This window comes from Lathamus discolor, chromosome 7 (assembly GCF_037157495.1).
Source record: "Lathamus discolor isolate bLatDis1 chromosome 7, bLatDis1.hap1, whole genome shotgun sequence".
Lineage (NCBI taxonomy): Eukaryota > Metazoa > Chordata > Aves > Psittaciformes > Psittacidae > Lathamus > Lathamus discolor.
This window is the reverse complement of record NC_088890.1, coordinates 3920715-3948469: the sequence shown is the minus strand read 5'-3', so window position 1 is coordinate 3948469 and position 27755 is coordinate 3920715. Positions and strand designations below refer to the sequence as shown.

The window sequence follows — 27755 nt, the reverse complement described above, 5'->3', positions numbered from 1 at the left end:
GGACCTGATGAGCGGCATTCCTCCTCTCCCTCCTTAGGGGGTGAAAAAGTGATTACGGAGAGGTTTCAGTTTACTCTAGCATAGTTACAGGTCACGAGAGTGCTGAATGCATATAGGCCATGAATTCACACTGGGTCTTTTCTTTTTTTGATCTAGATTGTACATTTAGACTTCAGAAAGCTTAATCTTCTGTGAAGTGTGTTCCTTAAGGGTGGGGATTAGCATTCAGTAATTTTGATGAGAGTTTCCAGTAGCAGCTACCAATCATTTTTATATTGGTCCCAAAGGCGGATTGATTTTTGGATGAGCCCGAGTAAGAAGAAGCCAGGAGAGGGTTTGAAGCAGCGCTTTTTCACTTGACTGTTGAATTACGGCAGGTAACCTGAAAGCCTCGTGCCACTGTCACAACTTCAGTTCGCGATGTGGGGGCTGTCTGTGCTGTTGCTCCCTTGCGGGTAGCGCTGCTTGCTGCTTGTCACATAGGCTTCTTTCTTTCATGTGCTAGGTCAGAGCCTAAGTGGACTCCTTCAAGCTCTTTGGGAAATGCGTCTCTTCCCAGAGCTCCTGTGAGGCCACAAAAGGATTTCGTTAGATGTGTGTGGCTTCTCTGGGACTGGCAAAGGGACCAGGAGTGGTCGATAAAAATGATCCCTGTCTCTAGTGCTCAGTTAGTCAGCAGTCCAGGATGCTGTTCAAATGCTACTTTAATCAGAATATTTAATATTTAATCAGAAGTAGTTGCTGAGTTTTTCCAGTATGGCTTCAGTGCCTCTCCTATAAACTCATCTGCAGCCCTTCAGTGCTGGTTTATAGCTGAGAGTGTCTTCTGCAGCAAGGAAGTTTTCATCTGGCCTTCTCTACTTACTGCTGAAGCAATGTATAAGGTGAGATCTTTTGTTATCTTTGTGGCCCCTGGGATTCTAATGGGAAGACCTTACACAGGTATGGGCTTCTGGGTGGGTAGCAAGAGGCATTTAGAGCCAGGAGGCAGAACAAGATGAGTATGTGCTGATACTGAGTGCTTTGGGGCTTGCTTTTTCCTCTAAGGAAAAGATCTCTCTAGATCAGCTTTCTCTGAGGACGAGAACTTTCCTTTCCCAAAGGAAGGAATTCTTCTAATGAAATGGTCTTGCAGTCATCTACAGACGGAGTTGTGGAAAATCTGCCATGATGATTTTGACACTAGGGTTGTGATGATTCCCTGTTAGTGGTCCTCAGACTTTCTAGCTAGGTCTTGACACCTGTGGAGCGTGAGCTCTGTGTGCTGTAGGAGCCGATTCCTGCATGATGTGCCATGCATGGTGTTTTCCCACCCCAAAGGAAATATTTCTAGTGGAATTTTTATGATAGTGCCTGGGGCCTCCATTAGAGAATAAAAGGTGGTTATTCTAAAGCCTTCTCCAAATTAAACTTTGCATGATCCTGTCAGAAAGCTGCACCGAATCAGTGTAGCTGTGCCTCTCTTTCTCTAAAAATTAGACTTCTACAGACACAGCGTGAAGACTGGCTGGAGACAGGGGTGCGACTGCACTGGTTCAAAGGGAGAACCTTCCTCTAGTATTTTGCCTGAAGTTTGAAACCCCTTTGCCTATCTGCTCCCCAAATTCCTCAGCATCTTTCCTTTTTCTTGCACACTGTACAGTAGCACATGTCTTAAGACATGTTGGAAAGTCTGATTTTGGCAGTAGTGGCAACAACAGGCACAAAAAACTTGTATCATTGATATAATTAATTCTTGCTTTGAGTTCATTGAAAGCGTATGCTTTACATGCAACAGTGGAATAGCTGTTTTATGGGGTGCGTAAGTGGTCCTGCAAGTGTTGGAATATGGTCAGAACGCAGATCTGTCCGTCCTGTGTGGAATGAAGCATCAGGAATAGGGGAATAAACCTTAATTTAATTAGTGTCCAGGTTAGATCAGGTGTTTTTCAGGCTGGGCACTAATGATTTTGTTGGTGGCAGTAATGCAGAAGTGATTTGGACTAATGATCTCATGGAACTTAACATAAAGGTCTGTGCCATGGCACAGTGTGTGTTCACAGGGTATAGATTTGGCTCCCCCAGAGTGAGGTATTTGGCCAAAATGTGAAACTTTGTGTCCTCTGCATGGAGAATTTTGTGCCTCCACTGGTGTTTGTGAAGCTGGTGCTTTATGTTTACCCATGTGCCAGCAGCCTTGTGCTGGTGGCTCTTTCGGCAAACACTTGATCATATCTTAGAATAAGATTTTATTTGAGTATCAGGTAAGGGAGGTGAGAAGTTTGGTCTTCAGAGAGTAAACACAAATCTCCTTCATTGCGGAGGAAGCTAAAGCAACCTGTTGTAATGGCAGATCCCCATGAGGTTGTGGTTAGTGAGCTGTAAGGAAAGTAAAACAGTGGGGCTTTATAGCCTCTAGGAAACTTTGTGATTGAAGCTTACACAAAAAAGAGCTTCATTTGCTACAGGAAACAATGTGACATTGTATATTGTGGACTTAAAGTCTTGCAAAGGCAGTGGTATTCCCCAGTGTCATAATGGTGATAAGCCGGGATAAAAGTTGTGTATGATTCTGTCTGCTGAGTGTGGCAGAGAGAAGTATTCCGTGCTTACCGTGGCTAATCTAGGTGTGAGAAGGTTTGCTTAGAAGCCTCAGTCAGAAGTGGATGAGCTCCTGGAGTCTAGAAGCAGTTCTCCAGACCTGTGATGTGGTCCAGCCACCGCCCTTCCCTCAAACCAGTGTCCCAGCACTGGTACCATAGTGCTGGCATCAAAACTGCTTGCCCTGTTTTCCTGAAAACTGGAATCCCCACCCTCCTCTTCCTTTTCCCCACCGCACTGGTTCTGTGCTGCTACACCAAAGCCAGCTGTGCTCCTGAAGCATCCTAGTCATTGGGTCAACTGGAAGCAATGGAAGTGCTGCTTGCCCTTGCCTCCTGCCTTCCCCGTGCCCAGCAGCTCTGGCTGGAGCCAGGACCTGAGGGACAGGTAGGGCCATGTATCGCTTACAGCCCCTCAGTGACTTCTGATGTGCAGACTGTGCTGTGTGAGCTCAGCCTGGCCTGACAGTGGATGTCCCCAGAGAAGAGGGGCTGTGGTGTTGTCCTGCCGTCACAGGAAGAAGCTGTTTCCTGCAGACCTCTGCGCTGCAGCCTGGTGCTGTGACCCGGCTCAGCTGCCTCCAGCCTTTTTTTCTTCCCTGAATTGCGGACTCCTAAAGCTTCCCTGGAGGTGCATAACTTTGTATAGCAAGCTTAATCCTGCTGACTTCAGGTAAGCCTTTTTGCACCTTCTATGGATTTATGACAGTCTGTTCACACGCTGGTTAAAAACCTCTGCCTTGATATGGTGCTTCAGGAGATGGTTTGAGGCAGCCTTCTCCTCTGTTCCATAACGAAAAGCAGAAAACAGAGAAGGCAGATTTGGGATTTGATTTTTCCTGAAGTTGAAATGAAACCAAGGCACTGCAAATAGGAGCAGTTCTGCCCTTGGTGCCCTGGCCGTGTGTACCTGTTCAGCTCAGATCCTGCTGGAAAAGCAGTCCACTGCCAGCATGAGGAGATCGCAGAGCACAAGGTTGGGTGCAGAGCTCTTCCCTGTGAGTGTCTTTTGGACTGGTGTAGTCTGTGGCTTGGTCACTCCAGCCCGGGAAAGAGTGCTTCACATGCTGAAGTCCTGTTTTCTGGTCATATATGGGAATTCAGGCTGGTTAAGCCGACTCCTGATGCAAGTGTTTCGGGGTGGGATGATTCTTTAAGCAGTGACTTAAGATGACGATTCTTGGTGAATTCTGCATAGCTGACTCTAAGCCCTGTTTGCAACCAGCAGTTCTGGGCTGTGCCAACTGGAAAAGGTCAGCTGAAACAAGGAGCCAAGGGGCACATGGCAAGGTGTCTGGCTGGGAGTGAGGAAGAGCCACCCTCAGTATCTGTAGAAGCAGATGGCTCGGCTCAGCTCTGCAGCTTGAACTGATCCGGGAGCAGACACCTTTCGTTCCCTAGCATGTCAGTGTCTGCTCTGGTCTGAGGCAGACCCAGGCGGGTACAGTATGCACATGGGTCTGCATCTCAAAAGATCAGAAAAGCTGGCTGCTTCCCACTGGGAGTGAAGGAAGAGTCTTGATGGGAATCTTGGTGATGTGAATCTACTCTAAGGAGACAGGCTTGAGGATCAGCTGGAGTTATTGAAGTGGCCAGTGTTGTCCCGCTTGGGCTTTGTGGTAGCAGCCAGCTGAGCTGACTTACAAAGCACTTTGAAAGGCAAACAGTTGTCCTATTTACCTTGCCTCTCCTCAATGGAGAGGAATTACCTGTGTCAGCACAGCCGGGAAGTTATTTTTCTTCTTTACGCTTTGTTGGGAGGAGCATACATTTGAACTGTTCTGGGTGTAACTAGTTAAAGATCTTTCTGGAGCAGAAACAAGGCAAAACAGTGCAGCTCCCTGTCTGGGTCGTGAGCCTGAATGGAAGTACAGCCCTTTGGGGAAAACGGTACTACAGCAGTAGCTGATGCTGCTGAGCAGGCTGCATAATGCTCCAGGTTTTCCATAGGCTGGTCTGCTGGACTCTCAACAAGCTGATGATGTGGAGGTGCAGGAAGGAGGTCTTGCAGCACTGTCTTGTTCCATTTGCTGTTGGCAGGCTTTAGAGCAGTCCCTTGCATAGAAAAGTCACATGAGAAAAGCATTTAATGTATTTTTAGATGTCTTTTAAAGTGCCTTAGTGCCCGAGAGCAAACCTGTGGTGGGTTGCTTGCCTGCTTGCTGCAGTTTGCCCGTAAGTGCTCAGGAGGACTGTTAATGTGGGATAGATCCAGTCGGAGACTTCTACTGCAAGGGATTTGCTCTGCCTGCTACCAAGGATGCAGCTGGCTGTGGGTGGAGGCCCTTGCTGTCAGTATGTGCTGCATGGATGCTCCTTAGGACAATAGTGGGAAATGAATGGGAGATGTCCAGCTGAAACTAGTTTAATTTTTTTTTCTCTTTTGGAATTACTTGGGTTTTCTTATGTGCCTTTGTGCAGTGCTCTTGCATGGCACGGTTTTACAGGGTCCAAACTTGGCATGCTTAGCTTCTCAATTGGTTTGAGTTGCTGCTGCTGGCCCAAGAGGTCCGGCCTTTCACTTGTGCTGGTGCAGGGGAAAAAGAGAAGTGGTCTTGTAGACCCTGCATGCAGCCAGGAAACTGAGCCAGATGGAAGCTGATCTCTTGTTTTATCTCTTGCTGGGTTTCTTTAGTGTATCAGTTTCCCTCATCCATTTCTCTGTGGTTGTAACACTTGTACCACCACAAACAGGAGAGAGGAGTGGGATGAGAGAGGTGGAAATGCTTCCTATACAAAGAACACCAGCTTAAAATGACTGTGAAGCTGGCCACGATGCTGCTATGGATCTTCAAGCAGGCCAGGGCACATATGCCATGTGAAGAAGAGTTGAGAAGAAGGTTCAGCCATTCCTTTCTCTAAAAAACCTTGAGTTTCCAGCTCCTTTGCCAACATGGGAGAATGAGTGCTGCTGGCGTTGCGTGATCTCCTGAGATCTCTGTAGGCCACTGAATAGGAGGAAAAGTGCACTGGAGTAGGAAGGAAGCATGATGCACTGCATCGCCTCACATCAGGAATGGGACTGTTGCTGTTACGTATGCATGGGAGGGTGGAAGTATGAGCTGAAATCCTGGGCTGTGCACACAGGGTGGGATCACTGGCGTCTCAGTTATCTGGTGCTTGTTTGGTGGCCGGGCTGTTATACCAGTGCCTACCTGACAAGAAGAAAACTTCTTTCCAGGAGTCCTGCGCTTATGGAATAAGGTAAAAGAATGGGAAGTGATGGCAGGTGAGGAGAGCAGGGGACTCCAGAGGAGCCTCCTTTAAAAGCAGCAGTATTTATGTAACAGCTAACACAAAACATTAATGTAAATATGACAAGCTGTGATTTTTTTACCTTGGAGCATCTGGTGAGGTGACTCTTAAGAGTAGTTTGTAGGCAGGTGGGACAAGAGAGCTGGAAACTTCTAGATCTCTCTCCTTGTTCTCTGAGATGGTTTTGACACTGAATGGTGAAAGTCTGCATATAACAAGAGGAGGAAGAGGAAGCCAACAAAGTAAAACCTGGAAAAGGTGCATTTTTCTCTTATTTATTTACTAGGGTGCTTAATGGAAAGAAAATGACTGGCTTTCCCATCTCTTGAAGCCTTTGACTCAAGACAATGTGCAAGATTGACTTTAGTCAAGAGTTGTAAACCTTTGGGACTTGTGTAACAGCTGTTGCTAGATGCTGGCCTTTGACCTGATGTGGATGTGTTTAAGGACACAGTCTAAACCAGAAATGTTGAGCTTTTCAATACAACCAGCTCAACTAAATGTGTATTTAGCAAGCAAATTTGTTTTTCTTGTTCCTGTCACTTAAAATGAGCGTGGCTGTGCTAAGAGCTCTTCTGAGATGCTGCTGCATCTCACCCAAAGCCCCAAATTGCTGCTTAATTTATGCCGACTCAATTGGAACCCAGGTTTCTGGAGATGAATTCTAATGGCGAAAGCGAAGCCAGTGCCAGGGCACGGTGTTTACCAGGGGTGCCGCAGAACCAGTGCCTGCCTTGTGCTGCCTGGGGTGGGCTGGAGCACTGTGGCTGCGGTGAGGTGAGGCAGGCAGGCAGCAGATGGATGGCTGCGTGTTCCACGGCCAGCACTGCCTTGTAGGGAGATGTGCCGGCAGCTGGTCACTTGTGGGCAGGCTCCCGGGGCCGGTGGCTCCTGCGCGCTTGGCTCGTGGGGCTGGGGTGCTTTTCCCCGGGTGCCTTTCAGTGCGTGTATAAATACCAGCAGGTTTCAGATGCACTGCAGAGTCTCCTCTGGCCCCTTTTTAAGGCTGAGTCATAAATAGGTTGGTGTCTGTGGGTCTGGCTGATCTGTCGTTAGAAATGATGTAATGATCAAACCTAGCTTCATGATGGCTTTCCTGCGGTGCTGCTCTCCTAGGTCTGTTTTTTCTGTTCTCTTCAGGCCTGAGCATCACAGGTGCCAGGTGAGGTACATTTAGGCCCTGGAAAAAAGTTAATTTATCAGAACTTGTTGTGAAGTGATGCTCTTACGGTGAGCCAAACCGGTTACGGTCTCTCTTCTCCTTTTGATGCAGACACTGATTGTGCTCGCTTGCTTCCTGGGGAGCCCGTCTGGCTGCAGCACAGCTTTGCACTAGATTTTATAGTTAACACTCTTTGGAATAAGTGTCATTTAAAAAGTATCCAGCCAAGAAAGAGCACAAGATGTAATTCCAGTGACGTGTTGGGTTTATTTTCTTCTAGGAGGACAGTAGCTTCTATTAAAGGGAATCGGCAGTGCCTGGCCTTTAGCCCGGGGCGGGACATGAGCTTTGAGGGTGCGTGCCTTTGCTGTGGGGCCAAGGTGGGTTTCTGAACTCTTCCAAACAGTGCAAAGCTCAAGTCAAGGTGTTCCTTCCACGTGCGGTATTCTCATAGTTAACCTGTAAAGCTTTTGTGTTCGAAGCAGAGGTCCTGGGAAGGGATGAGAAACAAGCTATTTTTACTCCATCGCAAATAGGGCTTGGCATGTTTATTTTAGACTCCGAAGCTGCTCAGGCCAGTGTGGGGGTTTTTGATAGTCTTCTACTGTTGCTATTGGATTAAAAAATAAACTCAAACTCTGGAAATCATGGGAAAACTGGGTGCCCTGGTGTGTTTGGTGCCAGTGAGGCTCTGAGGAAGATGAAGGGAGGAGCTGGAGGTGTTCTGGTCTCGGGGTCTCCTGCATATTGGAAGAGTCTTTGCTGAGCCATCAGCTGATGATGGGCGATGTGCCCTTCTACTGCATAAAGCGCTCTGCAGAGAAACTGTTCCCTTGCTGGGTGTTCTAACTGCATTTTAAATAAATCCCCAGGTGAATGACTTGAGGAACTCTGGGGAGCCAGAGCAGAGCTTGGCCATTAGGTGAGTGATGCTGCAGCAGGATGTTTGCTGCCTCCTGCTCCAGACAAGATTCAAGTCGCCAGGTCACTGGCATAGCTTTGAATCATGTTTTTCGTTGCAGAGAAGTTCACCAGGCAGCGGGAGGTGAAATTAATGAGATCGGCTCATTTTCCTCTTGCCACCTGAGTCTGAGAGAGGGAAGATTTAGGTCAGCCCTGCTCGAAAGGTAGGAGGACCCGAAGTGGGCCCTGTGGCCTGCTCTCTGGTCTTGCTGATGTGTTGTAGTGGAGGAGTGTCTCTCTAATTGCAGGTGTGCTTTACACAGCTACTTAAAACTTTGAAGCTCTTTATCCTGGTTTATTATTAGAAGCTATTAAAACTGCGGCCTGTGGTGTGGTGGGTCACAGCCTCTTTGTGTCGGGCATTGCACAAACGTGTAACACAAGCAGCCCAGGTTGCATCTGCCCACGCAGGCTTAACCAAGCTCCTCTGCTTAACTGAGATACGTAGATAGCAGCTAGCCCAAACCCTGGGGCTGAGAGTCTGGTTTGATCCAACCCTTTGGGCTGCAGGCTGGAGACACAGCTGATTTGAGAGACTACAATTATCATAGAATCACAACTGGTTTGGGTTGGAATGGACCTTAAAGCTCATCCAGTTCCAACCCCTGCCACGGGCAGGGACACCTTCCACTACAGCATGTTGCTCCAAGCCCCTGTGTCCAACCTGGTCTTGAACACTGCCAGGGATGGGGCAGCCACAGCTTCTCTGGGCACCCTGGGCCAGCACCTCAGCATCCTCACAGGGAAGAGCTTCTGCCTTATATCTAATCTATTTTATATTTAATCTCCGTCTCCCCTCTGTCAATTTAAAGCTGTTCACCTTTGTCCTATCCCTACATGCCCTCATAAAAAGTCTCCCTCCAACTTTCTTCTTGGCCCCTTTAGGTTGGAAGCTGCTCTAAGGTCTCCCTGGAGCCTTCTCTTCTCCATCTCTCTCAGTCTGACCCCAGGGCAGAGCTGCTCCAGCCCTCAGAACATCTTCTTGGCCTCATCTGGACTCTCTCCAACAGCTCTATATCCCTCTTGTGTTTGGGGCCTCAGAGCTGAACGCAGGACTGCGGGCAGGGGTCTCGCAGCGCATGAAGAATTCATGAAGCAGTGCTCTGCCGAGAACCTAGTCGAGTTATTGACTATTTAATTGATTCACTAATAAACACCACTGATATTAATTTTAGAGCATTTTGCACGCTTACAGTCCTAAAGCTAGTTATTATTACTGCTAAATCTGACAAATCACAGTACTCTTGAATTGCAAATCTGTCACCCTTCCTGCCCATGCCACTTCATGTTAGGGTGTGAGTTCGTCCCGGTTTGCCCTGCTCACAGCAAATGTCTTGTATATAGGCTGGGTAGAGAGACCAGCAGGTTGTCCAGGGGGGTTCCCTGGCACCTTCGGGGGGGTTCATCTGCACACTGGGGTTGTGGCTGTCCCTAGGTGCTCCTACTCCTACCAAAAGGAGTTTGACCCTCCTTTGTTCTTGATATTATACCTATTTTCCATTTTTTTCTCTATTTCAGGACCCATCTCTTCATTGCCCCATCCCTCCCTCTCTTTCTGTGCCCAGACTCTCAAATAACAACCCTCTTATTACTTTTTGCCCATCGGTTTCAACTCTGCTGCATCCCTACCCAAATCTGATCCTGTTACTTAGGCTATCTCAACCTTATATCAGTGTTACAGTTATCTTGGTACAGGTGGCTTTGCAAGTCCCCACACCCTAAAGCTCCCCTACCATTATGTGACACTTTTTGGGTATCCTACACCAAAAACACATCATTTCAGTCTCTATTCCTCTACGTGTGTCCAGTTGTTTCTTAGGTGCAGGCTGTATGCATTTATTCACATTTTCCATAGTTTTTAGGTTTACCCAGCATCCTTATGCTGGGGTGGTTGGAAGTGCTGCTGTGGCTCCCTGTGAAAGTTGCAGCTAGCCATGGCCAGCAGGTCTGTCACTGAAGAATTTACAGCTTGAGCTGTTAAGGATGGGAAAGGAGATAAGAGAGGGGTCATCTAGCCCCATTCCTGCTGAATGGTCACAGAGCACCTCTAACCTGATGTAGCTGATAACTCAGAGGAACGCTGGCAGGCAGCTACCTGCTCCACCAGGCATGCCATCTCCCCGTCTGGCTGGTAGAGATGAGTGCAGTACCTTCAGGGTGTTTTCCCCCTTTCTGTAGCAACTAAGAGCTTCAAAACCAGAAAGGTTTGTGGTGAGGATTGATGTTTCAGCTTGGTTATCTGTTCAGTTGACTTAAATCTGGCTTTCAAACATAGGTAAGGCAACTAGGCTTGGAGTGTCTGGTCTGTTCTCCAAAGAAAACACATGCTTGGCCACAGATATGCGTTCTTTGGATTAAGCAGGTTTGGATTTATTTGTGAATATTAATATTTGTGTACTGTAAAGCACTGGTGGAAATCCGTGCTCTGTGAATGTTAAGCTGTGTTTTGTTGGTATCTCTGGTGCACAAGAATCCGTATTCCTGATGGACTGCAAGTTTGGAGTGGCAGAGCTGGGGTGCAGGATCTTGCCTTTAGCCGTACCCTTCTGTTTGCTGGTCCTTTGGACCTTCCAAAACCACAACTGTCTGCATTTTCCTATTTGCCTGATATATAACCCTTTGCAGAGGGTTATATATCTCTGTGAATGCAGCATGTTGAAGAAGCATACAGGTCTAGAGCTAGTTGCAGGCAGGGTACCCAGGTTAGGGTGCAGGATGATCTGTTTTCCCCCTGCATGCTGCTTTGCTGTGTCTTCGGGGAGCTTTGGCATGTCCATAGTTTAGTTGGCTTGTTACGTGCAGCCCTTGTTTTCTGGCAGCCTCGTGTTCTGCTCAGATGGAGCTCCCAGGAATTGCTGCCAGTTGTATGTACTGTGGCTTTGTCACTGACAAAAATACCTAGTTCTGGAGAGTTACTTTGCATGCAGGATTACTGGTGTGTTTTCTTTTGCTTATTGGCCTGTTAAAAGGAAAAAAAACCCTAGATTTGAAAATAAACTGACTGTTGTTGGTTTGTGAATAAAGATGTGTTAATCCACAGGGCTTGATGTATCAGTGGAGACCTAATGTTATAACACAGAATACAAGCGTGCAGAAGAGCACCTGAAAACCCCTCAAAGATGATCCTATGTTATACCCAAGGTAACACAGAACAGTTCAAAAACTGGCAGCAAATTTGGCTGGCAGCCTGTAGGTCTAGACTTTGAAGCATTGCACTGCACTTGACTAATACAATAAATCTTGAAACTAAGCGACTTAAAATATTTATAGAAAATATACTCAGGGACTGGAATGCAACTATACTGATGCTTAAAATATCCCTGGAAAAGTCGTATGGCTGGTCAGTGTTCATTTCCCAAACCCTATTTTCATCTCTTCCAAACATTTCCATAGGTCTTTTGGACAGCTTCTTCCCTGGCACGCTGCATCCTTAAGCTGGTGCCGGCAGGCTGTGAGAGCCAATGTGCCAGGAGGGCTCTGCCCTGAGCCCCCAGCATAAGGAATCCACTGAGGGTCCTCGAGTGGGGGGCTGCCTGGGGTCTGAGACCAGACCTCCTTCCCAGCTGGCATGGGTCCCTTATCCTGGGACAGGTGCCGCTGTGGACTTGCTCTTTGTGTTGCCAGAGGAATTCAGCCCCTCGGCCAAAGCACTCACTCCTCCTTTCCCAGGATGAGCAGCCTGGCTGCCCGTAAAACAGCCGATCGCAGGCCCTTGCTGCTAGGGCTCTCCTCCCGCTGCTCAGGGTGACCTTGGGGAATGAGCATCCCACCACACACCCATCCTCCTTGTGCACCCCGAGCAGATTGGAGATAGTTCTTCCCTGCAAGAGTGCTGAGGCGCTGGCACAGGGTGCCCAGAGGAGCTGTGGCTGCCCCATCCCTGGCAGTGTTCAAGGCCAGGTTGGACGGGGCTTGGAGCAAGCTGCTCTAGTGGAAGCTGTCCCTGCCCATGGCAGGGGGTTGGAACTGGATGAGCTTTAAGGTCCCTGACAGCCCAAACCAGTCTATGTTTTCCCACATTTGCTGTGTTGGCTTCTCCCTGGCTTTTCCATCCTCCTGGTTTCCTCAAAACTGGGGACCTCTCATTTGTTAAAATGTACCTATGTTTTTATCAACAGAATATTCTCTTGCGGAAGAGGAAGCCAGAAGGGTTGGTCAAGAGTGTCTATAACCACCTTATCTCTTTCAGCTTCCAGACCTGGAAGGAGTTGAGATCAGTGTGTTTGTTGCTCCTGCAGAGCAAACAGCCTTGAGAGGACTTTGGCTGTCTTTCCGAGGCCGTTGTATTGTTTGCTTTCTGGGACAAAGTCTACTTAAACATCTGGATTGCATTGGGGATTTTAGGGGAAACATAAATTATTAGCTTGCTGTGAATCGAGAATGACTTTGATTGCTTCATGAGTGTGCTTTCACCAGCTCACTACTGCATAGGCTAAATCCATGTTCTCCTGCTTCGGAAGGAGAAACTCCAACTGTGGAGGCTGTTTGCCGTGTCCTGGGAACGGGGAGCTGAGCAGACCTTTCCTGACCTTCTGGTGCGTTGAAAACATGCTCATTTTATGGGCAGTTAATTTATAGAAAGTTCCTGTTTAAATTTCCTCCAAGAGCTGTAAAACCGGAGGACAGCTGCACCCATTAGCCAGCTAATCAAATGCTGCTCACACCTGGCTTGCCCTCCCTTTCTCTCACCGCGGCTAACTTCTGGTTCCTTGGACACAGCGAGCATGGCAGCTTGGGGAAGTACCTTCAGGAACTGGTTGAGAAGCTGTTCTGCAGAGGGGTGTAGCCAGCTGTGCTCATGGAGTTTGGGGGGTCCTGCTTGGCGAGCCCCAGCTCTCGGGGCTGGGCTGGTCCCCAGGAGCATCCAGGATAAGTCCATTTTTATATGGCATTCACCCTGGTTTGTAAAGGCACCGCTCCCTGTCTGCCTGTAGATGGAAATAACCACTGCAGTCTGAAACTGCAGGTCAGTTTCATGGGAAAAGCTGCATTTACTTCCTGCTGCCTTCTCCCTCCTTCCCAAAGCAAAAACTCATAGGTGTGTTTGCAGTTGTGTGTGTCCATCTTTGAGTGAAAGGAAATCATGTTTAGATGGGTGCTGGGGCTCCTGGACTCCAGAACCCTACCTTTGCCTTGGCTCCCTGCAGCAACCAAGCTGATAGGATTTCAGCACGAGTATGTGCTTTAATAAACTTGATCCTAATAGCTAAGTTTGGTATTTGATAGTTAGAGAGGGTGGTATCTTAAACACACTGAGCTTCTTGAGAGCACCTCAGAGCTATTTTTTCTTCTTTTGACAGCACAGAGGCTTATGTTCATAAAATCGTAGAATCCCAGCCTGGTTTGGGTTGGAAGGGACCCTAAAGCTCATCCCCCTGTCACAGGCAGGGACCCCTTCCACTGGCACAGCTTGCTCCAAGCCCCTGTGTCCAACCTGGCCTTGAGCACTGCCAGGGATGGGGCAGCCGCAGCTTCTCTGGGCACCCTGTGCCAGTGCCTCAGCACCCTCACAGGGAAGAGCTTCTGCCTAAGAGCTCAGCTCAGTCTCCCCTCTGGCAGGTTAAAGCCATTCCCCTTGGCCTGTCCCTACAGGCCCTTGTCCAAAGCCCCTCTCCAGGTTTCCTGTAGCCCGTTTAGGCACTGGAGCTGCTCTAAGGTCTCCCTTTAAGGAGCCTTCTCTTCTCCAGGCTGAAGCAGCCCAGCTCTCTCAGCCTGTTTCCAGAGCAGAGCTGCTCCATCCTTCTGCTCAGAGTCTCCACTATAATTGTACCAGTCTATTTTCCTTCACCTTCTTGCTGTGTCAAAACTAAGGAGAGACCTCCAGCCCATGTCCAGGGCTGAAGAGCAGAACGGAACTCCAGCTCCTTCATTCCCAGGACTATCTGTCACTGCTGTGAGCAGCTGTCCTGCAGCCCTCCCGGCTGTCTGTGCTCATCAGCCCTCCGCTGTGGGAAAGGCAGTGAAGCCTTCACCCTGCTGGAGAGGTTGGCGTGTGTTCACCCTTATCTCCCTTTTGTTCTAGGGGTGGTTGACCAGTACAGAAAATGACTTTGGCATGCATGGCTGGAGGCTACAGAGATTTTCTGGAGCCCCTACTTTATCTGCAAGGAATTTAATAGAGGTATGATGGCAGTAATGAGCAAAGGGGAGTGCTTAACACCCATTACAAGTTTCTGAATCTTCTAGGGCTGCTGGAATAACCCCCTGCAGCAGGCTCCCTGATGTGATGCAAGAAAAACTGGTGTGCTTGGGGCCTGAAATCTCTTCATTTTGTTTAAGCTGGGGCCTGTTTCGCTACCTTTAAATCTCCTCTGCAGCAGTTGATAAGCAGCGGGTCCCTTCTCAGGGAGAAAATGCTGCAGAAAGAAATGCCAGGAATGTGAACAGCAGGTGGGGACTGGCAGATGTACTTATCAATCATGACAGGCTGACGAGTGGTTTATTCCTCTAAAGAGCTACTGTTTGCCTCTGGCTCGGTTTGTGTGTGTCCTCTCCAACACCCTCCAGCCTCTACTGGGGTTCAAGATAAGAGCGGTGTAGTTTTCCCATCTTTTTCCTGCATCGTGGCATGCTCTGTGCAGGACTCCCTGCTCCAGGCACCTGGGAGGAGTGTGGGGTGCAGGCAGACCCTCGAGGTCACCCACTGGAAGGGTGGCAGCAGCAAACCTGGTAAATAACATGTTACATCTTGGGGATGGGCTCTGGGCAATCTGGCTTCTGCATTGCCCAAGTAGAAGGCAGACTCGATTAGTTAATTGAATTTGATGCACTGTTGCTTTTCAAAACACGACTCGTATCTCAGAAGGGCCCGGAATTATTTCTGCGGACAAAACCCTGTTTGGAGGTGGCAATACTTGGAGGAGATCACCTGCATTGACAAGTGTGTGAGCAGTCTGCAGCTCTGGAGTGCAGAACTGCACCCATAGAAAAGGGAGCAGGACCTTCTGGTCGTGGGGGGGTTATGGTTTGAAGGGATTCAGCCCTGGTGAGAGTACCTCTTAAACTTGTGTAGATGAGGCTGCTCTGGATTTTTTGAACACCTTGCTCTTCATATGGAGATGCCTTTTTGTAGCAGGACAACCTGATTTACATGAAGTAACAGGCTGAATGGTGAAAAGCCCTTATCGGTTGATCTCTAAGCAGCTTTTCCGGGGTGTGTTGGCAGGGTATGTTACAAGCAGAGCAAACCTGCTGTCACAAGTGACATTATGGATGCTTTCCTCAGCCTCTAAAACTTTCATTCCAGCTGATGAGCTTGTGTCAGAGCATGAGTTATCCCAGTGCTTCGGATGCACTCCTGTTTTGTGTGCTGGTGCTTGCAATACCCACAATAAGCTATAGACTTGTAGGTGATGTGATTAGACCTCTCCTTCAATGACTTGTGGGGTGTTTTGCTAGGTTACTTCAGCTGGTCTGGAAAGTGCTGTTGCCTGCAGTGCCTTGGGGCACCCATTTCCAGTACCTTCATAAGGACACTGCTGATGTAGATAGCCGGTATCTTTAAAAAATAAAATAAAATGAAGGCACGAGTCCTCTTATCAGTTTTTCTTCAGATTGTTTCTTGGTTTTTGTGTAAGCGCAGTGGAAGAAAGAAATAGCTTTCTCAAGGAGAAAAAAGCAGTGAGCATGACGGAGCAGGCAGCACTATGGCACTGAGAAAAGATCTCAGGAACATAACTTCTTGCAGCAGCAAAATGATACTTTCAACCTCTGCTCAGGCGTTGGGAGGTGCTTCCTTCAGGTTTTGATATAGTCTAGAGTCTGTAGTCTAGAAGGTACCAGTTTTAGGAGGAGTGATGCTAATCACAGTGCCATTGTGCTGCCACCTAAGTGCATTCTGTGTGCCACCTCGATCATGGACCGGTTGGAAACCAGCATCCCAAGGAGGCACCTCTTCACTCTGCTTGCCTCATGGCTGGAAGTGGGTCAGCCCGTGAGTGATGTTCCCATGGAGCTGCCTTCAAGGGGAATTGTCCATCGGAGGCTGGGATGGAGCAGGGCGTAGCATCGGAGCACGCACGTCCAGATGCTGTAAACCCCTTAGCACGTTCCAAAGGAGTTGCCTCCCAGTTGAAGTGATTTGGCCAGAGCTCACTCTTGCAGGACTTCCCTGAACTCATTCCCATTTGGAGTGGATTCAGTCTGTCGCTGGGTGTGGGGTAGCCTGCATTAGCCGCTGTGGTAGCCCTTCCTTGACAGGCCTGTGTGAAGGAGCAGTGAGTGTCCTGGCCACACCAGTTGCAGTGACACTACTGTTGCAGAGAAGAGACTGACTGACTGACTGTGGAGTTGCATTTAACTCTTGAACTTAATTGCTTGCACTGGAATTTCCCATGCTGTGTGCCTGCCTCAGGCTTTGTTTGGGGTTTTCATCAAAAGCAGTAGAGTCATTTCCAAGAGTTAAAGGAGAAAAAACCCAGCCAAGGCAGCTTTAGGTTGTCAGCATTTAAAACACCAAACAGGACCTAACTGCCTGCATTGATAGGTACTTGGCCTGGCACAATGGAAGGTTGGCAGCAAGGATGTGCCATCTCCTCTCCAGCAAAAATGCCCTCTATCTCATGTATCTTATCAGGTTACAGGCGCCTGAAAGGCTCCCAGTTCACCAGTGCTTTATAGACTTGATCTGACCAGTTAAGGTTCACAAAGATCCTGGCCTGTGCCTTTTCCAGCCCAGCCCGAGGGGCCGAATCACTGCTGAGGGTGGGAGGGAAGAAGGGAGGTGCTGCCACTGGGGCCACCGCAGCCCTAGAGCAGGATCCTGCCCTGTCTCTCCTGGGCTGCTTGCTGACAGCTATGGATAGGTGAAAGGCTTGCCTGTCTCAGAGAGAGAGAGAGAAAACAAGGAGCTGGAATAAGGGTGAAGAATAGGAGTGAATTGTGGTGCTTCCTGTGACCAGCTCATGGACAACCTTAATTCTCAGGTATTCTGACTTTTTTAAACTCACTTTTTAACCTTGATGTTTTGGGTATTGTCTGTGTTATCTTAGAGCAACATCGTGTGCTGTTGGGAGGGGGGCGGTTAGGCTCAGCCTAATGGGCAAACCTTCCAGCTGGCATAAGGTTTTGAAGAATAACTGAGAGGCAGCCTGTCTCCTGCAGCTGCCCTGCAGTGGGAGGCACCAGGCATCTCTCAAAGTTTGGTTTTTCCTTGTTTTTTTGTGGAAGGTGCTTTAGTTCTGTAATATAGTTTTGTTTGCTCTGGGCTTTGCTGCAATAGGGTAGCAAAGGCCTTTGGAGGATAGCACCGAATTTATGATTATATTTGAGAAGTCCCAAAACTGCATCATTCTTGAACATTACAGTGATTTTTCTCCCCACAGCTGCTGACCAGCTGTTGTAGCTATTGTCGTACATGACTTTGGGAAGTGCCAGGTACGGAACTGCCGGGGGAGCCCAGCCCCTTCAGCAGAAAGGGCTGCAGATGCAGCAAAGCTGCACTAGAGACCTTGTCTGAGCTGGAAGAAAATGTTTCCTCTGGGGAGGCTGGCAAAAGAGTCCTGACCATCTACTGCTTTAAAAACAGCTAACTGCTTTATGTGAAACACCTTCGTGGAGGGAGTATCCTCTCCTGTCCTGTGTGTGCAGCCGGTGAGGGTGGTGATGCTGTGGTGCAGACAGGGCGTTGATCATCAGAGACTAAGTGAGCGGTTGGTCACTCTAACTAGTAAGCCAGCTTATTTTTGGCATGGTGTCTCTGCTTTATAAGGGATGGCCTGAGCTGCTAAACCACATTTTCCCCCGACAGCCCATTATTAAGTCCAGAAGAGGCTCAAGTGCCAATCCAGAGCTGCTCTCCCGAGATGGAGCTGGAGGCTGAGCCTGGCTGCAGTGTAACTGTGGTTTTAGTTTAAAACTTTAAGCCTAGCCCCTCCAGGTGAGGAAATGATGATGGCTGTGACCAGGCTTCGTAATAGGCTCTGCTGAATGACTTGGAAGTCACTTGCCCACATCTGGACGCTTCTGCGTGCCATACAACGTGCAGCCAGGTCTCAGCTGAGACCTTACAGGTTGTTTCTGGGTTTAAAGTCTTTTAGTGACAGTAAGCCAAGGAAATACTATATAACTACTGAAGTAAAACAACATAAGCAAAGCTTTGGTGCACATAATTGGGTACCTAATTGCTGCGCTTGCCACCTGGGGATTGGAATTGCTCTCCGGTTCTGGAGGCTGAATGGGACATACTGTGATAAGCAGTTTAATTGTTTCCTCACATCTGCAGCAGCACTGTGAAGCGAAGGCAAGCTGAACAACACACCTTCAGAGCTTAACGGCCTCTCTGCAACTCCAAGGCTGCGTTTTTTCTGTGGTGCTTGAGCATCTCTCTTCATACGGCCCATATGCTCTTGCTGAACTGTTTATGTTCTCCTATGCCATTTGATACCAATGAACCATCAGGTTTTTCTGGGAAGTGTTTCGGATTTACCTGTATCTAAGAACAGCCTGTGTGAGCAGCAAGGAGTGTCCAGTGGGTGCTGGTAATGCAATGACCTCTTAAACTAATTGCTGGTATTTGGGCATCACACTGTTAATGAAGAACAGGCAGTGCTGAGCAGAAATCAAAGCAAGAGTGACTTGGGGGGTAGATTGAGAAGAAAAGACTTGGAGTGATTAAGGACAAATGTATTTTTCGGCTGTTACAGGCTCTAGATGCTCTCAGGAACACTTAGGACTTTTATGGGTTGTTGAGTTGGGAAGTGGGGTTATCCTCATTTCTCTCCTGGGGTCAGCACAGACTGTGCCTAGGGCTGGGTTCTGCTCTGTTCTGGGTGCCTTGAGGGAGAAAAGATGGCTCTATGGGAGTAGAGCTTGAAGTAATGAAAGTATGGGCATAGAGGCACTGCTGTTGCAAAGGATTATGAAGTCTTGAGTATGCCAAACTTGGCTAAGAAATACAGACACAAAGGGGACAGTGGTTTTGGGATATCCAAAGCACATGTAGTGAGCAAGAAGAGTTGATGCTTGGATCAGAGAGGCTTGAACTGATTTAATTTTCCTTCTTGCCTCAGAATGGCATCCAGTTGTTTTGCTGCTTCATACATAGGAGCTGTAATGACTTTGTCCCCATTCCTGGGATTCTTGTAGAGGGAGTAGGTAGCCATCATCACATGCTTTGCCTTGTTACTCTGCACTGGGAAAGAAGTCAGTACAGGATCTGGCCCATCTTCTTATTTCTTTTTTTTTTTTCCTCTTTACAGCTTAAATTCATGTTTTAATCTGCTCACTTGAGCAGGAGGAGGGTAAGCATTACCATCTTCTATGTTTGTGTGCAGCTCTGAGTCCATGCTGCTGTCCCTTCACCATCCGGACTGTCACCAAGGAAGCAGTGGGACACAAAGTCATTGTGCTGGGAATGCAGAGCGCAGTCCTTCTGTGTAAAACTGCAGTGGCAAGTCAAAACAGAGGGATGCAGCCTGCACTCACCCTGTTGGAAATAAGCTGTAATTTGGGGGAGTGATGTTCCTCTCAAAAACATGCAGGTCTCGTTTTCAACCCCTCTGACCTGTACAGGACAGATTTCCTGTGAGGAAGGGAGAAATTACTGGATTTTTGTGCTGTGGCACATCCTTGGGACTGTTTTTTTAGGACTGATACCAGATGCCATGCCAGCTAGTTAACTGTCACAGATGTGTTACACTACGTGAGTACTGTGGCTGCTTATGGAAGAAATCCATCAGTTTTCGTTGTCTTGTCCTTGCTGTCTCCCTGCCTCTCCTTTTTCCTGTGGGCACTATGCCCTTATCCAGTTTGTCCTCGGGTCCCAGTTTTAAATAACTGTCTGGTGCCTGAGCAGGACGGTTTGATCCTATTTTTAAGTCCTTTGGACTTTCTTGTTTGTGGAATTTGGGTACTGGGAATGACAGGATGTTTGCATTTGGCATTGCTGCAGGGGGATTGCTTGGAGCAATCTTTGAAGCTTCTTTTGCAGTGCTGTGCTGCGCTGCTTGCAGAGGGACCATGTTGCCCTGCAATATATTTAGTCCATCGTGCTGGCTTTGTGTGTAGCAGGCTTGCTTCTCTGGCCCTTTTTGGACAGACCCTTAATGCACCGTTCCTGATGTAAGCAGTGAGCGCTGTGACTGAATGCGTCCTGTATCCATGTGGATGGGGCAGAATGCTTTTGTTTAAGAAAGCCTAAATCCCACTGATATGCCTTCCAGTGAAGTAGTTTGGTCTCTCCTTGAAATAATTCAACTTGTCTCCTGGTTTCTCCATACCAGAGCAGGGTGGGGAGAAAAGCTGGAGCTGTTTCTGCATTGGTGGACTTGTGATGAGCAGCTCCAGCCTTCCTGCTCCTGTGGCTGAAGCCACTAAGGCCATGGTCAAAACCAGATGAGGGATATTTTTTAATTACATAGTGCAGGTAAACAAGATAATTTAACTGAAAGACAACAGTGAAATTAATGCTGCAGAAATGTGGTGCAGATTCTGTCACTGTCTTGTCTTTTTTAAGGTGCTTGTCTTTGCTTTTTCATTTAGATCAATCTTCTTGCACCAAAGCAGTTGGGAAGCAGATGGACCTGTGAAGCCACTCACTGTCCTTCTGCCTCAGTAAGCTTGTGCCATCAGTGATCTTTGTTGCACTTACTGTGTGATCAAAAGCTGAGGCCACAGATTAGTGTGAGGAGCAGTTCTACTGAAGCAGTCCAGCCCTTTGCACCCTGCTCTCTAGCAAGAGGAGAAGGCATCTATAAAAATGTGTACCTGCAGGAAGAGCTTGTCCCTTTGATGGTTTATGGTGATTCCTGAATTTCTGTGGGTTTAAAGGAATGTGCTGCCCAGCTAGAAGCTGCTGATCTTTAGTGAGTTAATTCCTCCTCCAGAAGCTTTCTCTGCCTCTGTGGCATGGGAGCAGTGCTGCTTCATTCTGCAGCTTTCCCATTTTATGCTTGATGGTTAAGGTTGGATCATTTATATCTCATTCTGCCGAGAAGTATTTAGAATAAATTTCATGAGAAACATCAAAAGTTGCAGGTCCATGGCTGATGCCCTGGGTGCTCTGCATAAATCACTGGGTGGTAAACAGATTTAAATGAAGAGCTGTGGCAGTCTTGCTAGCTGAGTAATAAATAAGGGCTGAGCAACTCCATAAAGTCGAATCTTAATGCCTTGGCTTGGAGTTGTAGGGTGGGGTGGTAAAGCCAATGGAACAGCGGGATGTTTCTAAACAGAATGTGTCTGCCCTTAGTTACGCTGCCACAAAGGATATAAATGATGCTGCATACGTAACTGAAGTGCTGAAAATGGCTTTTTGTTGGTGTTGCTTGCCTTGTTTTGTACATCCACTTCATGTCAGCCATTTGTGCTTTACCCCCCTTTGGTAGGAGCAGCAGATCTTGTGCCTGGCAGTCAGGGAAGAACGCCTGATCCTTGCCTTCCAGTCCTGAGCTTAGTGATATCAACCTGTAGGAAGTTATGGTGCTTAAACACTTTCAAGGACTTGCTCGAAATATTTCATTATCTGAGGAATTTTGTGGAATTCCCAGAAGGTGATTATAAACCCTTGGAATGCGGCTGCCTCTCCACAAAAGACTGCAACCAAACAGCATTTTGAGGCGAGTCTCTGAGTACAAAACCTCCATCAAGTTTTCCGTATTTTCAGACCTGTATTTAGTGCCTGCAGCCTTTGGGCTGTTTGTTCCTCTCACTGGAGGAACTCCTGCCCAAACTGCCTGCTCTGGGTGCTCCTGCAGTTCCCTGCCTGTTTCAGAACCATTAGCAAAGATGATGCTTGCCTGGTGGCTGCTTTGCTGGCATATCCCAGGAGAGCCTGAATGCTGTTCTCATTGCTGTGCTGGTGATGAGAAAAGTACTCTGCCATTCCCAGGTCAAAATATGGGTGAGTGTCCTGCCACAAGCACTCTGGCCAGGCTCAGGTGTACCACCAGAGCTGGAGCCTCGGAAGGCTTTCCTGCAGAAGAGGATTTGGAATTATGATCAGGTTTCTTAAGAAGGTGATTTTCAGGACTGTCCTTCACCCCTCTAAGCTTCTACTTGCTAATTTGACAGAAAGAGCTCTATACCTTTGTTATTCAGTAAAAAAATAGAGTGGGTGGGAGAGTTTTGGCTAGAAGGACGTGCCAAAGCTCACCACACTCCTCTGTGTGACTTGTACAATGTGCTCTGAAAGCCACACTATGGCAGAAACTTCAGTAAGATTTCCTGCCTAGCTAGAAATGAGAGTTCATCCCTCCGTGTCTTTCCCTTTTTGTGTGTACTCTTTAGTTCTTAATAAGACAAAATGTCCAGTGGAAGCTTCCTCTGCAATTAGGATATTCGTCGTTTCTCTTCCATGTCGGTTCTCTGAAGGCTCAATAAGGGTTTTTGTTCAGCCTTTAATTCAATTAAGAAATCAAGCAAGAGATGCAAATCTTTTTAGCCTCATCAGTTTCAGTGCTCATGACTACATCTGAAGAGAACATCTACATAGTACAGCAGAGCAGCTTAGGGAAGAAGTATTTTTCCAGGCTTCAGCTGAGATTTCAGGTGCTGCTGGAGGCGTGTGGATGATTTTGTCCCTTTGGAGCATGGGGTGAAGGAAAGACTGTGCTCGCCCGTCCATGGTGGTGCTTTGGTTTAAACCCTTTTCCGAAGCAGCATCTTTGATAGAAACCAGCTTTCCAGCTGGGTGAAAGTGTACTTTGCTATTTTAGTAGTTATCCTTTGTGCCTTTCATGGATGGGATGGCTGAGAGACAGTCTGGGCTCATCTTTGTGCACCTGAAGACTTGTATTTTGGTAAAAACATCCACATTTAGCTTTAAAGCTACATAAAACTTGGCTTTGTACCTGCCAAATTCACTTGGAAGCCAGTTGGCCCCCTGTGCAAATTGTTTCTAGAAAGCCTAGAATCAAGACTTCAGTGAACACAAGCTGCTATGGCACAGTGAGCCTATGGAGGGCCTAGGAATTTATCTCAAGAGTCCTCTATCTTCTACTTCCAATGTTTCTAGTAATTAGTGCTCCTCAAATCTGAGTGCACTGTCATGGGGACTGGTCTGCGTTGTGTATGCGAACCACAGAGATAACTCTGTCATGGTCCAAATTAAAATTGCTCTGATATTTCGGAACAGTGCTTTGGTCTCTGCTGCCAGCCTTGGTCTCTGCCAGCCTTGGTGTCCTCTGTCCTGGATGGCTTCTGCTGAAACGCTCTTCTCTAACACCATGGTCTTCATCAGAATTAATGTCCAACAAAGATACGAAGCTTTCCTTACAAAGAAGAAATTTAGGGTCAGAAATACCTATTTTATCCTGATGCTTTGAGTTCTGGTTTTTACTACATCTTGTGTGCATGTGTATATATACACACATAAAACACATGTTGTGTTTATACTCAAAATATGCATTTTTATGGCATTTGTGTGGAAAGAGCTCTTGTTTTGGGTTTGTTGGTTTGTTCTTTTTTTAACCTTTTGTAGTTTAATTTCCTGTGGATTTTAGTACTAGCTTTAGCTTACATTCCCTTAAGCACAGACATAAATACTCTGATTTTTACACTCTCGCTCTGTTTCTAGACAAAACCAGGAGTTACTAGTAGTAGAGTTTTAGGGGCTTGCTCTGGCTGGCTACACACTAGAAATCCAAATGAAGCCAAATACACATTAAACTGCATGCCTTTTGCCAGACAGACCCTTCCCCTGCCCTGCTATAGCTGTATATTTAGCCTCTGTGCCCTTTCCAGTAACAGCCGGGAGAAGATGCCTGGAGAGGAATGCGAGCCATAGTTTGACTGCATGCCATCCTTGGACCCTGCTATCTGTCACACAGTGCTGGTTGAGCCAGAAATGCTGCCCTGGTAACTCTGCCTTCCATGAAATTGTCCCATCTCACTTTGTTCTCTGCTGGCTTCTTCCAGGAAGGATCCATTTTATACCTTTGATCCCCATCACCTTTCTCCACCAGCCCTCCCTTGTGACAGGGCTGGCTCAAAAGATGCAAGGCATATGGAGCTGCACTGGTGAAGCTGTCACTGCTTTGGCTTGTTGGTGGGGATTCATATCCTAATTTGCTTGCTGCCAGCAGCCAGGAAAATGGCAGTTCTACCTGGCTGTGATGTTTGTAATTACAGGGAAAAAATGATCTCTGAGGCCTTCTAAATACTTGGGAAGATAATATCTGAGTTTCCTTTCAACTGAATGCACTTGAAGATACAATCTGAGTTGGCTGTCTGGGAATAACTAAGTGGGAGGAAGGGATTGATTGTGGTTGCTGAAGCTTTCATCCAAGAGCCAGAAGTCTTGTCTAGCCAAAATCTGCAGCTGCCGGTCACTGCGGCGGGTCAGGCACAGCGGCTGTTTGGGGCATGGCTCAAGCGTAGGACAAGTGGCGCACATGCTGCAGGATTGACAAGCAGTGGGACATCCACATGGTCTGCCAGCAAATGTCAGGTTGGTGTGCAAGTGTGTAGTCTAGAGGTGCTTGTGAGTACCACAATAATCCTCTCCTGCCTCCTTGGGGCTGCAGAAGGCTGGGGAAGGTGCTTGCCTCCAGAAGTCTGATCACTGCACCTTGTGAGGGAAATATACTCTGCAGGGAAAGTAAAACGCTCTGGTGTCCTTGATGTTTCTGCAGTGCCCCTTGCACATAGCTCTGTAGGAGTACTCTGGCTGGGACTCCAGGAGCTGCTGATGCTGTTTACTCACCTGCACAGCTCTTGCTCGAGGCGGGGGGATACCAGGAGCATATCCTGTGTGCTTACCTTTGCCAGGGCAAGAAGTCTTCCTGAGAGCAGAGTCCCAGGCTGGGAAGGACAGTATGGTGGCCCAGCTTCTGGACAGGCAGATGTGATACGGGGAAGGGCGAAAGGAGAATTCTGCTTTTTGCATCTTTTCTATCTTGGAGCTGCCTCTACATTTGCTCTGCAGGAGGGGCTGGAGATCGTATGTCCTCATGAACACAAAGCCTGTGCTGGGTGGTGAGAAGTCCACCTTGCCATAGCTGCTCGCTCAGTACTTGGAGCAGAGGCATCCGTCAGTGCCTCTGGTCCCAGGCTGGAAGAGAGCCACGAGCAGGTTTTGTTGGCCAAGGGGGGAGACACGAGATGCACAAATGAGAGGGGTGTGGGACGGCTTCATTCCTCCTCAGTGGCATAAACTGTAGTTTTCACACAAAAGGTAATGGAAGTTAGTAGAAAGCTTCCTCTTAGCTACAGGAAAGTTCAATATTTTGGTGCTTTACCAAAAACCCGCTGTGAGGTGCTGATTGCTGTGACCACTTCCCGTTCAGGCTTCATGAAGCTGCTTGTGGCGTGCGTGACGTGAAGCAACAAGTCAGTGACAGTTTGCAGCAGAGCTCCCCATCAGCAGGAGTGTGCTGCTCACTTCCCTGCCCAGCACACAATTTTAGCACTGCTGGTTTGGTTTTGTTTGGGTTTGGGTTTTTTTCCCCAGGATTTTTTTCAGTGTCAGGGTTTCCTGTTACTGACACCAGATGTGCTGGAGACGAGCAATGCGCAAATACAGGAAGGGACAAGACTGAGAAGCAGCATCTTTTCTGTGTGTATGTCCTTTGAGCTAGGTGTCAAGTCTGTTGGTTGATTAGCTTGGTGACAATACAAGGTGGGCATATCTGCAGAAGTGTGTTGCAATGCAATTCTAGGGTGAAGAATTGAGCGCAGCTTAGCTTGTACTTGCTGGACTGATGGTGTTTGAGGTGACCAGCTAATGGCAGCAAGCTTGTCAACTGGCTGCAAGGGACAGAGGGTGCAAGAGGCTGCCAGAGCACTCCTCTGGGCTCTCCCCTAAAGCAGCTTTCTCTTCAGTCTGATCTCTGATGCTGAGCTGGCTGCTACTTTGAGTTTGATGTACGGCTGGCTCTAAACAGGTACCAGTGATTGTTGCATTAAGCCAAAACCTTGTGAATGAACTTGCCATTTAGAGAGACAGCCAGTCTTGGTGTAAAGCTACAGTCACTGTTGATGCCTGGTCAGTACCATAGGGACAGGATGCTGTTGCTCTGAGCAGGGAACTACACTAGCAGTGAATCTTCCTTCTGCCTTCTTGCCTGTTCTCTTGCAGCAGCTGCCTGCAGGTCAGTCTGTGTGTGATGAATGCATCCCCGTGCAGTTGCCCTCCTGTACCTCCCTTTCCATAACTTATCCTGGGTGCAGCAGCCTGCAGCTGGGTTGCCATCTGTGAACATACATGGCTGAAGCCATTGAGGTTGGAAATAATCCCCAAAGTTATTTTCAGCAGGTTTCCCTTGCTTATAACACAGGCTGTTGGAGGAAATGCTGCCTGTGCTTCAGGGTACGTCCAGAGCTGGGCAAGCGCGGAAACTGTTTCCTAAATTTCATGCTCCAGAGTGTCCTTTGTGCATGTAATGTGTCAAACTTGCTGACGGGCATGCTCTTAGCCTTGAGGAGTCTGTATCTCTTAGTTCAGAAACTTGGTGATGGGTTGCTCTGCCCAGACGTGCTGCCTCCAAGCTGTTTGTCCCTCCTGCCCCCATTCCCAGGCTCCGCCGGTGTGTGCTGTCGCGTTCTGGGCCGGGGAGCGTGCACGGCAGAGTGCCACCTTTGTGTGCCGGGCCGGTGACGCCGGGTTTCATCATTCCTCCTGCTCTCTGCCTTGACACGCAGCCGCGCGGCAGCTGACAAGACTTGCCCAGAGATCCTCCTGTGGAAACACGCACAAGAGATCTGTGCAGAGACAATAACTCTGTTCTGGAAAGTTGCACTGGCCCTGTTTAGCCAAGCCTGAGTTTGCTTCCTCAGAGAACGGCCACTTGTTTAAAGCTCCTTTTAATGAAGATATTGGTAAATAAGCAATCAGGTAAGTGAGATTCCTCTGAACTCTCCTAAATACCTTCTTATCTGGAGTAGAGAATCGCACATCGGTTACTTGAGCTTTCTGTGCGCTGGGCTCAGTGGCATTAATATGCTGGCAGTGATTAATTACCTCAGCCCAGTGATGTGATTGTGTGCTTCAGCAATTGGATTAGATGTAGTTGGACAGAGACTTCACTTTCACTGGTTCTTGCTGAAGTGGTGGCAGCATAATCGGCCAAGGAGGAGGAGTGGTTTCTGGGCAGCCATGCTCCTGCTGCTGGGATGCTTCCCCGGGCCCCATCCTGCTGATCTTGTGGTGGGCAGAAGGCAAGGTCTCTGGGAAGATGCGTGGCTGGAGTAGCTACTTTGTCCTGCTCTCAGTCCTTTCTTCTCATATTCTGGCTGCACTGTTCTGTGTTCCTGAATCATGAAGATAGAGTGTGTCCTTAACATGTCAGCGGGCCTTGTAGCTGCATGGAGAAGGAGCAAGCTCCAGCATTGTCTTGACAAGTCAGCATCATATCGAGTGCAGCATCATATCAACATAACTTCACCAAGCAGGCCCAGCTCTGTGTCTCCAAGATGGGGGGTTTGGCACTGGAGATTAGGCATCAACATTGGCAAATGCACTGAGTGCTAGGACTGAAACAGATGTTGGTGCTGACTTTGATGTTTCATCCAACACTCTGGAGGCTCAAACTTGAGACCAAAAGATCTCTCACAGAAGCAGGAGGATAAAGAGAAAGTTGGTTCTTTCAGAAGATCAGACGGAGCAAAACATCCTGAAATTCAGGACTAACTTGAACATTTGTGTGTGTTCTGCAGAACTGGGCAGTACAGATCCTGCTGGAAGGAGCACTGTGTCATGAAGTGAAGCTGGGGTTTTCTAGCTTTCCCTTGTAGCTTGAAAGTGCTAAGCCAGTTGGCCCTATGGCCTGATGCTTCTCAGAGATCAGTAGAAGACCACCTGCTGACTGCCATCTGCGTTTGGGATTTGGCCCTGTTGTTGAGATTGTGGGAAACTGTGT

General features: G+C 48.0%; 1 protein-coding gene across 7 annotated transcripts in view; it reads left to right on the top strand.

Annotated features, from left to right (window-relative positions):
• Positions 1 to 27755, top strand: part of DAG1 (dystroglycan 1) — a 52494-nt gene that overhangs the window by 5254 nt on the left and 19485 nt on the right. The window contains exons 2-4 of one of the 7 annotated variants that reach the window (XM_065687686.1): positions 7869 to 7918; positions 8019 to 8123; positions 13982 to 14080. The exons of 2 other annotated variants lie outside the window; for them this stretch is intronic. The gene's annotated coding sequence lies outside the window, so the exon portion shown is untranslated. Of the gene's footprint in view, positions 1 to 7360; positions 7377 to 7868; positions 7919 to 8018; positions 8124 to 13981; positions 14081 to 26618; positions 26732 to 27755 lie in introns of those variants that run through there. 4 more of the 7 variants (XM_065687688.1, XM_065687685.1, XM_065687689.1 and 1 more) reach the window with 4 other exon arrangements.